Source organism: Pleurodeles waltl, chromosome 11 (assembly GCF_031143425.1).
Source record: "Pleurodeles waltl isolate 20211129_DDA chromosome 11, aPleWal1.hap1.20221129, whole genome shotgun sequence".
In the NCBI taxonomy this organism is placed as follows: Eukaryota; Metazoa; Chordata; class Amphibia; order Caudata; family Salamandridae; genus Pleurodeles; species Pleurodeles waltl.
In genome coordinates, this window is record NC_090450.1 from 1,570,911 (window position 1) to 1,588,481 (window position 17,571).

At 46.6% G+C, this 17,571-nt stretch overlaps 1 protein-coding gene and 1 long non-coding RNA gene across 3 annotated transcripts in view; one reads left to right on the forward strand and one right to left on the reverse strand.

The window, feature by feature from the left end:
- The window catches only part of LOC138265200 (probable cation-transporting ATPase 13A4), a 249,446-nt gene that overhangs the window by 19,034 nt on the left and 212,841 nt on the right, over positions 1 to 17,571 (forward strand). The window lies entirely within an intron of this gene.
- Positions 11,619 to 17,571, reverse strand: part of LOC138265201 (uncharacterized) — a 101,474-nt gene continuing 95,521 nt past the window's right edge. Inside the window, exon 3 of the long non-coding RNA XR_011199311.1 lies at positions 11,619 to 11,839. This is a non-coding gene — a long non-coding RNA (uncharacterized lncRNA). The remainder of the gene's footprint in view (positions 11,840 to 17,571) is intronic.

Below are 17,571 nucleotides of genomic sequence, written 5' to 3' on the forward strand. Positions count from 1 at the left end.
AGACACAGATCAGGTATAGCGCAGACAGCAGCAGTGCAAGCTTCCGTCACAGACACAGATCAGGCATAGCGCAGACAGCAGCAGTGCAAGCTTCTGTCACAGACACAGATCAGGTATAGCGCAGACAGCAGCAGTGCAAGCTTCCGTCACAAACACAGATCAGGTGCATCGTATGCAGCAGCAGTGCAAGCTTCCGTCACAGATACAGATCAGGCATAGCGCAGACAGCAGCAGTGCAAGCTTCTGTCACAGACCCGGTGCAGCACATGAGCAGCAGTGCAAGCTTTTGTCACAGACACAGATCAGGTGCATCGTGTGCCGCAGCAGTGCAAGCTTTTGTCACAGACACAGATCAGGTGCATTGTGTGCCGCAGCAGTGCAAGCTTCCGTCACAGACGCAGATCAAGTGCATCGTATGCCGCAGCATTGCAAGCTTCTGTCACAGTCACAGATCAGGTATAGTGCAGACAGCAGCATTGCAAGCTTCTGCCACAGACACCGACCAGGTGCATCGTATGCTGCAGCCATGCAAGCTTCTGTCACAGACCCGGTGCAGCACATGAGCAGCAGTGCAAGCTTCCGTCACAAACACAGATCAGGTGCATCGTATGCCGCAGCATTGCAAGCTTCTGTCAGTCACAGATCAGGTATAGTGCAGACAGCAGCATTGCAAGCTTCTGTCACAGACACCGACCAGGTGCATCGTATGCTGCAGCCATGCAAGCTTCTGTCAGAGACCCGGTGCAGCACATGAGCAGCAGTGCAAGCTTCCGTCACAAACACAGATCAGGTGCATCGTATGCCGCAGCATTGCAAGCTTCTGTCACAGTCACAGTCACAGATCAGGTATAGTGCAGACAGCAGCATTGCAAGCTTCTGTCACAGACACCGACCACGTGCATCGTATGCTGCAGCCATGCAAGCTTCTGTCACAGACCCGGTGCAGCACATGAGCAGCATTGCAAGCTTCTGTCACAGACACCGACCAGGTGCATCGTATGCTGCAGCCATGCAAGCTTCTGTCACAGACCCGGTACAGCACATGAGCAGCAGTGCAAGCTTCCGTCACAGACCCAGATCAGGTGCATCGTATGCCGCAGCATTGCAAGCTTCTGTCACAGACCCGGTGCAGCACATGAGCAGCAGTGCAAGCTTCCGTCACAAACACAGATCAGGTGCATCGTATGCCGCAGGATTGCAAGCTTCTGTCACAGACCCGGTGCAGCACATGAGCAGCAGTGCAAGCTTCCGTCACAAACACAGATCAGGTGCATCGTATGCTGCAGCATTGCAAGCTTCTGTCACAGTCACAGTCACAGATCAGGTATAGTGCAGACAGCAGCATTGCAAGCTTCTGTCACAGACACCGACCAGGTGCATCGTATGCTGCAGCCATGCAAGCTTCTGTCACAGACCCGGTGCAGCACATGAGCAGCAGTGCAAGCTTCCGTCACAGACACAGATCAGGTATAGCGCAGACAGCAGCAGTGTAAGCTTCTGTCACAAACAGACCAGGTGCAGCACATACAGCAGCATTGCAAGCTTCTGTCACAAACACAGACCAGGTGCAGCACAGACCGTGACAGTGCAAGCTTCTGTCACAGACACAGACCAGGTGCAGCACTTACTGCAGCAGTGCAAGCTTCTGTCACAGGCACAGATCAGGTGCATCGTATACAGCAGCAGTGCAAGCTTCTGTCACAAACAGACCAGGTGCAGCACATACAGCAGCATTGCAAGCTTCTGTCACAAACACAGACCAGGTGCAGCACAGACAGTGACAGTGCAAGCTTCTGTCACAGACACAGACCAGGTGCAGCACACACAGCAGTGCAAGCTTCTGCCACAGACACAGACCAGGTGCAGCAAATAAAGCAGCAGTGCAAGCTTCTGTCACAAACAGACCAGGTGCAGAACACACAGCAGTGCAAGCTTCTGTCACAAACACAGACCAGATGCAGCACACACAGCAGTGCAAGCTTCCATCATGGACTAGGTGCAGCACATACAGCAGCACTGAAAGCTTCCTTCTCAAACTCAGTTCTGGTGCAGCACATACACCAGCAGTGCAAGCTTCTGTCACAAGGATAGATCAGGTTCAACACATGCAGCAGCAGTCCAAGCTTCTGTCACACACACAGACCAGGTGCAGCACACACAGCAGTGCAAGCTTCTGTCACAAACACAGACCAGGTGCAGCACACACAGCAGTGCAAGCGTCTGTCACAAACACAGACCAGGTGCAGCACACACAGCAGTGCAAGCTTCTGTCACACACACAGACCAGATGCAGCACACACAGCAGTGCAAGCTTCTGTCACACACACAGACCAGGCGCAGCACATACAGCAGCAGTGCAAGCTTCTGTCACAAATACAGACCAGGTGCAGCACATGCAGCAGTGCAAGCTTCTGCCACACACACAGACCAGGTGCAGAACACACAGCAGTGCAAGCTTCTGTCACAAACACAGACCAGGTGCAGCACACACAGCAGTGCAAGCTTCTGTCACAAACACAGACCAGGTGCAGCACACACAGCAGTGCAAGCTTCTGCCACACACACAGACCAGGTGCAGCACATACAGCAGTGCAAGCTTCTGCCACACACACAGACCAGGTGCAGCACATACAGCAGTGCAAGCTTCTGTCACAAACACAGACCAGGTGCAGAACACACAGCAGTGCAACCTTCTGTCACAAACACAGACCAGGTGCAGCACACACAGCAGTGCAAGCTTCTGTCACAAACACAGACCAGGTGCAGCACACACAGCAGTGCAAGCTTATGACACACACACTGACTAGGTGCAGCACATACTCCAGCACTGCAAGCTTCTGCCACACACAGACCAGGTCCAGCACATACAGCAGCAGTGCAAGCTTCTGTCACAAACACAGACCAGGTGCAGCACATACAGCAGCAGTGCAAGCTTCTGCCACACACACAGACCAGGTCCAGCAGACAATGCACTGGAAAATGTTTCTGAGGACTTGTGGGTGGAGGGTAAGAGAAGGGGTGAGTGGACTCTGTAGGGAAGAAGGATCTTTCTTCCATGTTCCTCCCAGTCCCCAAAAAATGGGTAATATTTCTTTGCTGCTGCTTCAGTCAATGCCTTGTGCATTTTAGCAAACAATATTACTGCACAGTAAAATCAAATCTGCTGCACTCCCACCTGGAAAACCAGGTGTGAAAAAGCTGACCAACCTGGAATCAAGCAGTGTGGAATGCCATACGGTAATTACGCTCTGCCTGGAATGTACTGAGCTCCATAGTGACAAAGTTTACTTTTTGGGTCACTGCGTATGAGACACTGCAGCTGTCTGGTTTGTTAAGGAAATCTTGGGGACTTTCAGAAAGTTGACCTAGGAATGCATTCTGCTCGCTGCTTACCATTGACTTTGTGGTTTGTAACTCAAACGTACTGGCTTTCATTTAGCTGAATTTATTTGCTTTAGGCTAACCAGGTTCAGTTCACCCCTCTTGTTGCCTTAACCATGTTTTCTGTATCCTTCCACATACTGGCTTTCTGTTAACAAGCACTTAAATCTTGTTCTTATCTCATAACATTAGCTGTGCATTCAAAGACTGAGGTCAAATGTCCGCCACTCTCTACAGTGGGTGCTTGTTTACTTTTCTTTTTCTGAATTCGAGACGATTTTTGTGACAATCTTGCTGGATACTGGGTATAGGAAAGAGTTTATTTGTAGCGCATGATAATATTTAAATGAACAGTAAGTATTTCAGAATATACCAGAAATATGAACACACAAATGAAGCATATTTTATGTTATTTCTGAAGCGTGTTGAAAACAAATACTTTAATATGATCAAACAAATCAATAAACTAGGTGATGCAATTTCCACACATTTTCATCTGTGCACTGTATAGTTTTATTTGTAAAACTGTTCGTCTGTGCAAATGTAATGGTCATTTCAATTGGGACTGTGTTGTCTGTAATGGCGGCGTGCCACCACACCACGAATGCACCACTCCAGGCCACTGTCCTCTAGTCTGCACTCGCCCCTCTAAGTCTCAGCAGTCTGTCATTTCATGCTGTGCCTCCCCACTCTATCCTGTACCACTCTACTCATTGCCAATGCGCTCTACTCTGCACCCTCCACTCTGCATCACTCCAGGCCACTGTCCTCTAGTCTGCACTCGCCCCTCTACGTCTCGGCAGTCATTTCATGCTGTGCCTCTCCACTCTATCCTGTACCACTGTACTCATTGCCAATGCACTCTACTCTGCACCCTCCACTCTGCATCACTCCAGGCCACTGTCCTCTAGTCTGCACCCTCCACTCTGCACCACTCCAGGCCACTGTCCTCTAGTCTGCACTCGCCCCTCTAAGTCTCAGCAGTCTGTCATTTCATGCTGTGCCTCTCCACTCTATCCTGTACCACTCTACTCATTGCCATTGCACTCTACTCTGCACCCTCCACTCTGCACCACTCCAGGCCACTGTCCTCTAGTCTGCACTCGCCCCTCTACGTCTCGGCAGTCTGTCATTTCATGCTGAGCCTCTCCACTCTATCCTGTACCACTCTACTCATTGCCATTGCACTCTACTCTGCACCCTCCACTCTGCACCACTCCAGGCCACTGTCCTCTAGTCTGCACCCGCCCCTCTACATCTCGGCAGTCTGTCATTTCATGCTGTGCCTCTCCACTCTATCCTGTACCACTCTACTCATTGCCAATGCACTCTTGGCCATTGCACTCTACACTGCACTGCACTCCAGTCTGGGCCACACAAATCTACTTTACACACCTCGACTCCAAGCCACTGTACTCCACGCCTCCCTGCAACACTGCACTCTAAGCCAAAACACTCTGCGCCAATGCACTTCACTTCGTAACACTTAGCTCTATGCTCCTACACTTCACACCAGTCCACTGTATGCCACTCTAACCTACTCTGCACCACTGCACTCTACACCACTTTACTCTGTCATTAGACTCTATCACTCTAGGCAACTGCACTCTACCCTTCACCACTCCAATGTACGCCACTTCACTCTACTCTGAAACCATCTATTCCTTGCCACTGCCTGCAAAATGTAAACCAACTGGCACAGCGAGCCAAAGGCAACCGCGCCTCCCCCTTGTCCACGGTGTCTCTTTATGTAGTGCTCCCAACCAAAGCACCTGCTGCTCCAACGGCGCGACCAAGTAGGTCCAAAGTACATATATTCTGAATGGAGGGCACAACAATATGTCGCTCCAGAGCAGCTGTTATTAGTTTCAATATGCCAAACAGAAACCAGCCAACACGTTTCATTTGTCATCCGTGAACTTCATCAGGGCTCTGTAATTAAATCCATAATAATAGCCATGATAAGCCATACTACCAGCTCTTCAAACGCTCCATGCGACACCATTGGATATGGTTTCCATATTAAAGCTAATAAAAGCTGCATTGGAGCAACAAACCTGGATGTTCTGACATTTGTTGTGAATTTTGTTGGTGCCCCTCTATGCCACTGCACTCTGCGCCACTCTACTCTTAACCGCTGCACTCTGTCAGTGCACTCCATGCCACTGCACTCTACTCTATCACTGTTCTCTATACCACCCTACTCCACTCTACATCACTGCACTCTGACACTCTACCCTGTATCACTGCACTCTCTGCCACTGAACTCTGCCGATGTACCCTGTATTACTCCACTTTATGCCACTGTGCTCTGCCACTGCACTGTACCACACTATACTCTATGCCACCTCCCTCTGCATCACTCAAGTTTACGCCACTCCTCTCGGCACCACTCCACACCACCCTACTCTAGGCCGCTCTACTCTAGTCTCCTCCACTGTATTCTCTGCCACTCAACTCTGTGCCACTCCAGTATCTGCCACTCTAGTCTGCACTACTGCACTCTACCATGCACCACTCTAATCTACGCCACTACATTCTATGACACTGCATTGTACGCCGCTGAATTCCATGCCACTGCACTCCCCAACACTCTATGCTAATGCACTCCACACCACTCGCCTCTATGCCACTAACCTTTAGCCATGCTGAACAGCAGCCACGCTTGTGCACAACATTGCTAAAATACATTGGCAAAGCCAATCTCTTTTGCATAGGCAAGATCTACTAGCTTTGCCAATGCCTGTTGGCTTTCTGGAGTTTTCCTCAGTTGAAAAGCCAACAGAGATCTGTGGAGCTCTTGGCTCTGATTTGCAGGTGGGTCACACTCGGGGAAAGTGACACAACCTTCTTCAGAGATAACCATCTGCTGCCTCCCCAGCCCCTCCTTCCCAGTCAGAATACAAACTACAGTTGCCTCATCGCCTGCCTAGAAGGCTCGTACTGCCCTCACCTTTCATGTCCAAACTATAGAAGCCCCACAGACTCCTTGGGATGTGACATCATGTTCAGTGTGGAGGATGTGAGCACCGGGTCCTCTCACCAGGGACTAAGGGCGTGAACACCAGATCCTCTCACCAGGGACAGAGGGCATGAGCACCAGGTCCTCTCACCAGGGACTGAGGGTGTGAACACCAGGGACTGAGGGTCCTCTCACCAGGGAGTGAGGACGTGAACACAGGATCCTCTCATCAGGGACTGAGGGCATGAACACCAGGTTATCTCACCAGGGACTGAGGGCTGTCGGCTTCCACCAAACAAAAGCACACCGCGACATAGCAGGAGCCATCCCTGGATGGTGGCGGTCCCAAGGGGCCGTATTGGCTCTTCGAGGGGGGCTGCATGGCTCCTCTTCAATTACCTTTGCCCCAGGTTCTGGCCCACCTGGGGTCTGTTTAAAAAACAAGTGCAGGAGTCCGCACTTGTTTTTTTTAAACTGATTCCCTGGATCTACTGCGAATGGCGGCAAACTTTTTATAAAAATGCTTTTTAGCTCTGGGGGGGTCCCTCTGGGCCCCCAGCACCAGATCTATTTAGTCAGGGTGAATCTACTGTGGCCCCTTTTCTTCTTCTTCTTTTTTTTTTTTTTTTTTCTTTTTTTTTTTTTTTTCTTTTCATACTTCTTTTTTTGGTGACTCGGCTGAAGCCCAGTGTCCAAGGTGGCTGCCAACACTACCTTGTTGAAGTGCTGGCAGCCAATCCGATCTCATGACGAGATTGGGAGGGATAGCATATCCTTTGCTTTCCTATATATACAACTTTGGATTTTCTTAAATTTCTCAAACTACTGAACAGTTTTACACCAAATAACAAAAAAGGTCTCTTTCTGGACCAAGAGTTACCGTTCTGCCAAATTTGGTGTAATTCTGTCGAGTGTTTCAGGCACCATCGCTGTTCAAACGCCCTATGAAAAATAAATGAGGAAAAGCTTTTTGGAACCCCCATTTTGTGCCCGAAGATAATTATAACTCACGCCTTTGCCATGCACTGCTAATTACCCCACAAACTCCGGCATTCATTACATCTTTGATAACATCACTGATGATATCAATTTAATATTTGCAGAAACATTTTTGATGAAAAACTGTGCATGGCGAGGCTGCGAGTTATCGTTATCTTAGGGCACAAGTTATAGTTAATTGAGGTTATTCTAAGAATAACTGGTGAAGTTCGATGGTGTTGCATGTTTAAAATGTGAGCCTAACTATGACGCCCCTGTAACCTTTGTTTTTTTTTAGGTACATTTCTATGGTTTCTTTTCATTCTATTTCCTAACTATAACGTCACTGTGACCTTTGCTTTTTTTCAATTAATATATAAATAAATATATATATATATATATATATATATATATATATAATCAAATGTATCCACATAGATAGATAGTGGGCTGCTGCGTCAGCTCTGTTCTGCCATTGGTCTGTCTGAGGTTCATTCACCCTCTGCTTCCATCCATGACCGGAAGCTGCTTGGGGTACGGGTTCAGTCCACATCAGTCATTGGCTCGCTTGTATCGCGCTCTGTGAGTGACGGCATTTTCAGTTCACGTGCAAATCCACCTGACAGTGAGTGCGTTTCACTTGTTAAGGCTGATCATGGTTGACTGAGATATTTTATGAGAACTAAATTGTTAATTAGGGAAATGGAAGCTCTCCAAAGGTATTTATTGTTGAAAACTTGGCACTTGATAGAGCCCGACCCTACGAGGGTAGCCTCCCGCCAAGCTTGTTTCCAGATAACCAGATTTACATTGAATCTGAAACCTCAGCTTTTAGGTTTCCTTGGGGCTGGCACACATTTCCATCTTTGCCACCCTGCGGCTGTGACCAAAGGAGAATTTCCCTCCTTAGAGTGTACTTTCAAACGTCTGCAGATGTTGTCAGAAGATACTGTATTTCCTATTGCTTGTTTTTTAAAAGCTGCCATGCGTGCAAGGGTTCAGTGAGGGACTCACCCAGTTTTATTGTACTTTATGAAGTACTGGTTATTTTAATGTATTTTTATTAATTTTAACTACTGTATGATCTATTTATTTGTTATTTGCAGTGATGCTGTTTTTATGGTTTTAATTATTACAACCGAATAAAGCTTGAGCTAAGCGCACATCGGTCTCAGGACAGGCCGGCCAGTATATGAGATTTCATTTTTCTCCTTTTATAGTTCCCCTCTCAGTTTTTTTCTTCTCCTCTGTTTAGTTTAATGTTTCTTAAGAAGATGCTCCAGGTCTCCGGCCAATGATAAGGGGCTCGCTGCTTGCCGCTCATTTTATCCTCAGTGCACTACATTCCACATGCCAACTTCCTCTGAACCTGGAGACATAGGATACAATGCTGTAGTCCATAGTGTATCATTGTGTTACCATTCCAAGATGGCCAACACATTGGTTCCAATGTGGCGGCCATGCTGGAACTTTAAAACGAGGATACACTATGTGCAATACCACTGTAAGATGGACACCACATGCAATCTTTAGTTATTAAAAGCATATCTGCACTGTTTAGATGGCAGCATGTTTTCTTTTTTCCACTTGAATTCTTTTAATTTACCTTGCATGTGTTGTTGGTTTTTTTGTGTGTTTTTATTACAGTTGTGTCTTTGGGTGAATGCAAGAATGAGTCAGTGGATGGATGGAAGCATGAGTACAAGATGAGACCGAGTACTTGTACGATGACTTCCTGCGTGCTTAAACACATCATTGACCCAAAGGCGCTTTTATTCACAAGACAGACTTATTGGCATTGCCAATGCTTGTTTTATGTAACGTAGCATGGAGACGTCATTGATAGAGTGACACCCTAACTGTTGAGGGAGTTTTCACTTCTATGCAATGTAATTGCCTTTAAGTATAGCAAACATGATATCCCTGTAGCTCAGCACAGAGCCTCCTCCAGCAGTGGTGTCATGTGAGACCTATTTACATTGGGATTAAAGTGTCTGGCAGTGCTACCCTGCTTGATTCAGGGCTGACTCTGTGCGGATAATAACTCAGTTGCACAACAATGCAAATATAGGAGATGCCAGCAGGAGCTGGGCCATGTCTTGGGAGTGCACCTGAAGTTACTTTACTGCTGGTTTTTCCTGATCCTGCTGCCACCCCAAGTCCAGCACCTGACATGTACCTGGAGGGGCAGTGTACTCGGCTGGAGTATGACTTCTCATTTCTGGTCTCGCGCGGCTTATTACACGGACTGCTGCTGTGTGATTTAATTTCTCGATGCAACTAAGGCAGGACAGTCAAACATATTCAGAACTGGGTCTGGTGGTTTAGTGGTCTAATGTTTCACTCCAATAATTTGTGTTTACCTCGTGGTCACAGCTTTGAATTCATATAGCTCCACATCCTTCATCCTTCTGAGGTCGATGATTTGAGAACCATTCAGTTGTATAGAAAACATTCCTGTACTCAGTATAACGTGGCTTCAAAACTAACAGGTCTGGCTTAGTGTGCTAAAGAATACAAACACAGACATGCACAAATGCTATTTACGTTTTTTTAAAGCCAGACCCATTGGGTTTTCAATAGATAATTGCAAATCATACAACATAATGGAGAAGCTACTCCACACACACTGTGTCCATAACATGACTATATCTAAGTGAATGTTCTCTCCTTGGGGCAGCTTGGTGCTGAATTAGCAATAATTTTTAATTGCTGTTCTGCTGATCTAATTGACCTCAGAAGGATGAAATGCTGAGTAGAGATTCAGAGCTTCTCTTTGACAAGAAACATTCTAAGATGGCTGCCCACAAGTGAGCATGGGTGAACATGCACAGGTGGCCATCTTTGAATGTTTTTGCCTAAAGTATAATAGAAACCTTTCCAAGATGGCTGCCAGCGTTTCAGTACACATATGACCATCTTGGAAGGCTTTTGCTGTTTTATCATTCTTCATCATTCCAAGATGGCTGACACATTGCTTCCAAACTTGTCGACCTTCTTGCAATGATCCATTTACTTTCCAGTAATTTTCATTACTCCGAGACCAGGATTTTTGTGTCCGCTCTGAGCCCGCCCTCCCTCCCATAGGAGTTAAGATTATTCTGGCTGTTTCTTCATTTAAGGAGTTTGTAAAAGATACCTCATATTGCTGTAATCTCAAAGCCCTGCATCAAAGAGACTTTTCTGTGTTTCCACTGCAGCACGACTGACTTGGACTACTTGTGGCTTATGGTATTTCACACGTGCGTGGAAGAGATAGGTGGATGGATGGGGCAAAGCTTCAAAAAGAACTGTTTGAGGAGCTCAGAGGAAAGCCACTATCACTGAGCTCTGCTTTCATATTAGAGGAATCTTCTTGTGCTATAGATTATTATTTTATTGGGATGAGGCACATCCGATGACCAGTCTAGCCTAACCCTGCACTCCAAACAAAGTATTCAACACTCTCATCTGTTCCCCAATTCAGTGACACGTTCCCTTCCTTCAGTGCTCCATTTTGCCTACCTGTCTGGACACCCTAAAAATGAACCATCCATATCCCCGGCTCCCCACTTTCTGGGTCACTTGCCCATTCGGCACTCTTCTGGTCGCTTTATTTTCCACCCTCCTGTTTTTGTGGACTCTTCGCCGCTAGCAAAAATACAGTCCATCTCTTCATAAGTCCACTCTGCTAACTCACGATGCTTCCACTGAAGGCCGGGACTCCCAACCTGGCCTGAGAGCCCAAGCTTTTTCTCCCTTTTTGAGAAGGGTGGATGGTTGAGGAGTGGGGGGGCACCCGGTCTTCCCCCTGCTTGTGGTTTGTCTGCTGACTGTCTCACCTGAAGACCACTGCAGGGGCTTGAGTAACATATTCAGGTCAGGATTCCAAGAGTCTGATCCCAACAGTGTGCCTCCTGGGGTGGCTCAAACAGAAATAAAAAGAGAAACCAGCAACCGGTACAACTGTGGCTATAAACAGCACAAAAGTAACATTTTAATCACACAAAAACAAACTAGAATCTCAAAAAAGGAAATCCATACCAAGCTTTCCAGAAATAAAACTCTGTTCCAGGACACAACGAAGAAAAATAAAAGCAGGAAGTGGTGATCTTAATGCAGGGCGTGGTTACATCACATAAGGAAGTGGTTAGGATTCTAAAGTAAGGGGTCACATAACTGCAGGAAGTGGTTAGGTTACTTAAGGAAGTGGTGATATAACTTCAGGAAGTGATTAAGTAAGTGGTGAAGTAAATGAAAACTTTCCTAGCTCACGTGAAGGAAAGTTACAATTCTATTAAGGTCACGGAGGTGAGGATTATGCACTCCTTTCTTCAATTTATTAAAATCAACAAGTTCAAAGTTAAACAATAATAAACTCCAACACCCATGCTGTTCAAGCACATAACCATGACAACCAATAAACCAATCCACTGTCTGTATCAATGTCCATATAAATGGTAGACGGGAGCAGTTCTTCCTCTTCTTCACTGTCGGAAGTTAAGTACACGCGACCTCAATCGCCCTTGGAATGGCCTCCTAAAAAATAAAGGAGATATCAGAGGTACAGAACAAGACCCATGGGAGAGAAACCATAGTAAAAAACTGAATGTTAGTCAATAGCACCAACAGAAAATAAATCTTACAACCTCAATCCATATTAAACACATCAGACAGAAAAGTCATAATAGAATAACAGCACATCATACAATCGTTTGCTCATAAAGAGTGGAAATTGCAACCGACCTGTTAAAAAAAAATAATAAAAAAAAATCCTCCAAGCAAGGCACGAACTGAGAAGAGCAACCCCAGGGCGGGTAACACTGCATCAGTATGAGGGCGGGATAGTCCTCGCTTCCGTTTCCTTCCTTACTAGAATTGACTTTCCTTCACATGAGTTAGGAAATTGTTAATTCTATTTCAGGACTGGAGGTGAGGATTATGCAAGTTCAAAGCTTACTCACTACCAACGATGCAGCTTCATGTAGAGGTTGGAAATAGAACCTCTTGAAAACTGATTCAGAGGACCAATCTGCCACCTTCATAATGTCCTCTAATCTACCACCTACCTGAATGGCTTTCTAACCATCGCCCCTCTGGTGGAATGAGCCCCGAAGAGCTGAACGTCTGTTCCTGCCACCAACATAATCCATTTTACCCACTTGGCTATAGTAGGAGATGCTGCTGCCTTAAATGGTTTCTTGATAGTAATCAATAACTGTCTCTCTCCCGGAGTGCTAGGCTCCTCATATGTCTTAAGACATCTTACTACACATAAATTAGGATGAGAATCAAAACTGGGATATGAAACCAACCTTTTAATTGTTTTAGTCCTCCTGGAAATGGTAAACATAACCCCATCAGAAGTGAAAACCCTTGCTGATATATCTAAGGCACCCACGTCTGAAACCCTCTTGCAGGAAATAAGGCATAAGAGCATCACCAATTTATCTGAGATCTGTTTCCTGGACAAAAACTGGTTATCCGTTCATGAAGAGATAAGGTTGACTACTTTATTGACATCCCATAAGCCGGAGTATCTGGGTTCTGGAGGTCTTGACAATCGAATGCCTTTGAGCAGTTTACTCACCCAAGGATTTTCTCCAACTGGTAAATTATTGGCCTGGCCGTGGCCCGCAGGAATGGCACAATGGAAAGAACTGATTATGCAATATGCTAACCCGGAAGTATACAATTATGCTAGTTAGTTGACTACAAGAGCAACGGGGGCCCCAAGGGATCCACCTTCCTCTCCAGACACCAATGAGCCCATCTGTTCCAGGTTGACTTGTATCGCTTGATCTCACCCAGAGCCCACGACTGTCTGATAAGGGCAGTAGCATCTTGTGAAAGGTGAATGTCTTCTCAACATCCCCTAAAATCCTCCAAGCCATGAGGTTGAGGTGCCGCTGAGCCACCAACAGGAGTGGACGTCCAGCTGGGTCCCAAAGGATTCCCATGGAATTCGGAAGTTTGAGAGACGCCATCCACGACAATTCGAGAAGTGTGGGGAACCATGCCAGAGCTCTCCAGATCGGAGTGATCAAAATCAAAGATGCCCCCTGACGTCTGACCTGTGCCCCCACTCTGTGGATCAACATAAATGGAGGAAAAGCATAACCCTGACTTCCTGACCAATCCTGCAGAAAAGAATCCACTGATGTCGCTCCCGGGTCTGGTCTCCAACTGAAGTATATTGGAAGCTGCGCATTCAGTTGAGAGGCAAACCGATGTACCCCAAAGGGACCCCAACGATCCATCAGAGACCAAAAGATCGCAGGGTCCAGTTGCCAATCGCTGGAATACCTCCGGTAAACGGAGTTCCAGTGCGCCACTTTGTTCTGAATTCCCAAAAGATATTCCGCTGTTACCGAGATCTGTCTCTGCAGGCAATAATGCCAAAAGTCCTTTGCCAGTTCCGCCAGGACTCTGGAGTGAGTGCCTCCCAACCTGTTTATGTACCGGACGGCTGAGATGTTGTCCAGATGCAATAGGACACAACACAATACCTTGTTGTGAATCTGGGATCGTATCGCAAATGAACCAGCTAGGAGTACGAGGCAATTGATGTGAAGATTCAACTCCTCCAGGGTCCAAAGACCCCCCCCCCCATGGCTATTTGACCACACCAGGCCCCCCAGCCCAGTCTGCAGGCATCCGATTCTATCACCAGGTCAGGAAGGAAACCAAAGATCGCCCTCCCGTTCCATGCCTCCACGTGGTTCAACCACCACTGCATCTCTGATCGAGCTTCCAATGAAAGCTCCACCCATTCTGAGTACGTGTGTCCTTTCCTGAGGTGTGATGCCTTCAATCGTTGAAGGGCTCTGTAATGCAGTGGACCCGGAAAGATAGCCTGTATAGAGGAAGACAGAAGTCCCATAATCCTGGCTATCTGGATACCCATGAGTAAGTCTGCTGCCGAAATGCGTTGGATTTGTGTGCTGAAATAAATTGATTTGCACCTTGGAGGTGTCCTGGGTCTCCTGTTATTTGGAGGAGAGTTGGAGGATATATATATATATATATATATATATATTATTTTTTTTCTGTGTCTACGTCTTATATATATATATATTTTTAGTCCACTCCAAGAGGAATATAAAGGTGGTAATCAGGACCGCAGGGTCAGCAAAAAAAATATATACAAATATCGTACCCCCAATGGAGTGTCGCATACATAGGAGTGAGAGCACCAGATCGCCCAAGGCTAACATATTATTGGCAGCCCCCTCGCCGTGCTCCACAACTAAAGCTTGCAGTGAACACCAGAAAGATTCCCAGCAGGGAAGAGTGCAAGCAGGCCCTGAAGCGCTGAAGTGTGATCTGTCCGATTATTCGAGCAACACAGCATGCACGTGCGCCCCTAGCGACTCAAAATGGAACAGCAATACACGCTCAGGTTGCAGCTTACCGCGCGTCTGTCCGCTTGAAAGAATGCCAAGAATGTAGAAAATGTACAGTATAAATATGCACAATAGCAAAAAAACAACACAGTGAAGCGCTCACATAACAAGGCAATCCCCGACCACCCCCGTAAAAGAGCGAGAAGGAAGTGAGGTCTTAACTGACAGGCAGCAGTGAAGAAAGAGGAAGGACTGCTCCTGTCTACCATTTATATGGACATTCATAATGACATTGAGTTGGTTTATTGTTTGTCATGGTTATGTGCTTGAACATCATGGGAGTTGATGTTTTGAATGTTGATTATTGTTTAACTTTGAACTTGCTGATTTTAATAAAGTGAAGAAAAGACTGCATATCCTCGCGTCCGGTCCTGAAACAGAATGCAGAAAGTGGTTAAGTTACTTAAGGAAGTGGTAGTATAACTGCAGGACGTGGTTAGGTTACTTAAAGTGGTGATATAACTGCAAGAAGTGGTTAGGTTACTTAAGGGAGTGGTGATGTAACTGCAGGAAGTGGTTAGGTTACTTAAGGGAGTGGTGATGTAACTGCAGGAAGTGGTTAGGTTACTTAAGGGAGTGGTGCCGTAACTGCAGGAAGTGGTTAGGTTACTTAAGGGAGTGGTGATGTAACTGCAGGAAGTGGTTAGGTTACTTAAGGGAGTGGTGCCGTAACTGCAGGAAGTAGTTAGGTTACTTAAGGGAGTGGTGACGTAACTGCAGGAAGTAGTTAGGTTACTTAAGGGAGTGGTGACGTAACTGCAGGAAGTGGTTAGGTTACTTAAGGGAGTGGTGACGTAAGTGCAGGAAGTGGTTAGGTTACTTATGTAACTGCAGGAAGTGGTTAGGTTACTTATGTAACTGCAGGAAGCGCTTAGGTTACTTAAGGGAGTGGTGACGTAACTGCAGGAAGTGGTTAGGTTACTTAAGGGAGTGGTGATGTAACTGCAGGAAGTGGTTAGGTTACTTAAGGGAGTGGTGATGTAACTGCAGGAAGTGGTTAGGTTACTTAAGGGAGTGGTGACGTAACTGCAGGAAGTGGTTAGGTTACTTATGTAACTGCAGGAAGTGGTTAGGTTACTTATGTAACTGCAGGAAGCGCTTAGGTTACTTAAGGGAGTGGTGACGTAACTGCAGGAAGCGCTTAGGTTACTTAAGGGAGTGGTGACGTAACTGCAAGAAGTGGTTAGGTTACTTAAGGGAGTGGTGATGTAACTGCAGGAAGTGGTTAGGTTACTTAAGGGAGTGGTGACGTAACTGCAGGGAGTGGTTAGGTTACTTATGTAACAGCAGGAAGGGGTTAGGTTACTTAAGGAAGTGGTGACGTAACTGCAGGAAGTGCTTAATTAATTGAGGAAGTGGTAAGGTTAGTTTAGGAAGCAGTAAGTGGTTAGTTTGTGAGGAGACGGGAAGTGGTTACTTCCAAATTTCAAATGTATTTATCTATCATGCATAGTTAACTAAATCCATTACATGTCCATTAAAACACATTAAGACCAATGCGAAATAACATACAATCACTATAAACTGAACCTGACTGACTGTCAGAGGGATGTAATATTAGGATCAGTCGGGATGAGCTCAACACAGCAGTAAAATTAACTGGAATGAATATTAAAACTCCACAGGAGCCGCTTGAATATAATCCCTCAAGCCTTATGTCCTGAAGGACGTGAATGCTTATCCCTGTTCAGGCAGGAAAGTGTTTGCTATACTTGCAATCCTCATGCATGACGGTGCCTGAGGTGCTATTGTAACACCTATTCCGAGAACATGAGCTCTTTTATACGGAACTTCAGGCTAAAGTTCAGTTGTTGACTGACACACCCATTAAAATATTATTTCAGAAAAACTCCCTCATCCGGTATAAAAACGCTCACCATGCGCAAACCGTGAATCATGCACTCCTGAACGGATTACCACCTCAGCCGATGCGAGAGGTACAACATGGCTCAGTGAATGCGTCAGAGCGCGGAGTGAGTTACACACTGTGCCAAGAAGAAGTTCTGATGTACACGGGACACAAAAAAAACAAAAGTTGGACGCAAAGGCCTAATACAACGTCATGTCCTAAACCAGGAGAATATTGTGCGTGCAATGTGGTAATTAGTGGATCTGACTGGTACAAAAATGACCTTGCAGAGCGGGTGACACTTTTCGATATCCAGGCACCTAAATATTGTCGGGCTCTCGAGAGCCGTCGATTGTAAAGTCTTAATCTGTGATGAAATGTCAGCAGTAGCTTTACAAAGCCTGGGTTCAGTGCTGTGTTGGTGGGTTTCAAACACCCAATGCCGGATTCCTGCAGCTCCGGGACCCCAGCATCAGTGGGGCCCTCCTGCGGATAAAGGTCAGGAGACCACATAGGATATGTACTGGGGGCTCCTCCATGGGAAGAGCTCTGGGGCCTTGGACCATGGCAGGAGCAGGTCCAAGGTTGGCAAGGCCCTGAGACGGGATTGTACACCTTTACCTTTCAGAGCCTGTGGCTAGCGCTGAACAAAGAAGCCTGTGGCCCGGAGAGGGGTGACTGTTATCATTTCCCATGAATGTGCACGCTTGGCCAAATCACTTTTGTCTTCCAGCCCGATGGCGTCCAAGTTCGCTGATTTTGGAATCCTTTTAAAATCCGTTCCTGTAGCTGGGACAGTCATCCCGTCCTACGCCTGTAGCTGCTGGAGGGAGGATATCCTATGATCTCTGCATACCGAGGATCCGAGGAAGCACTTCTCTTGCCAGATCCAGTCCCCTGGGATCCTGGGGGACCATTGTTCAATTGATGCCTTCTATGAGAAACGCTCTGTGTCTGGCTTTGTTTTACAAGGCAAACTCCAGACGCACTTGTGCTATAGGTTTTAGCGATCAACC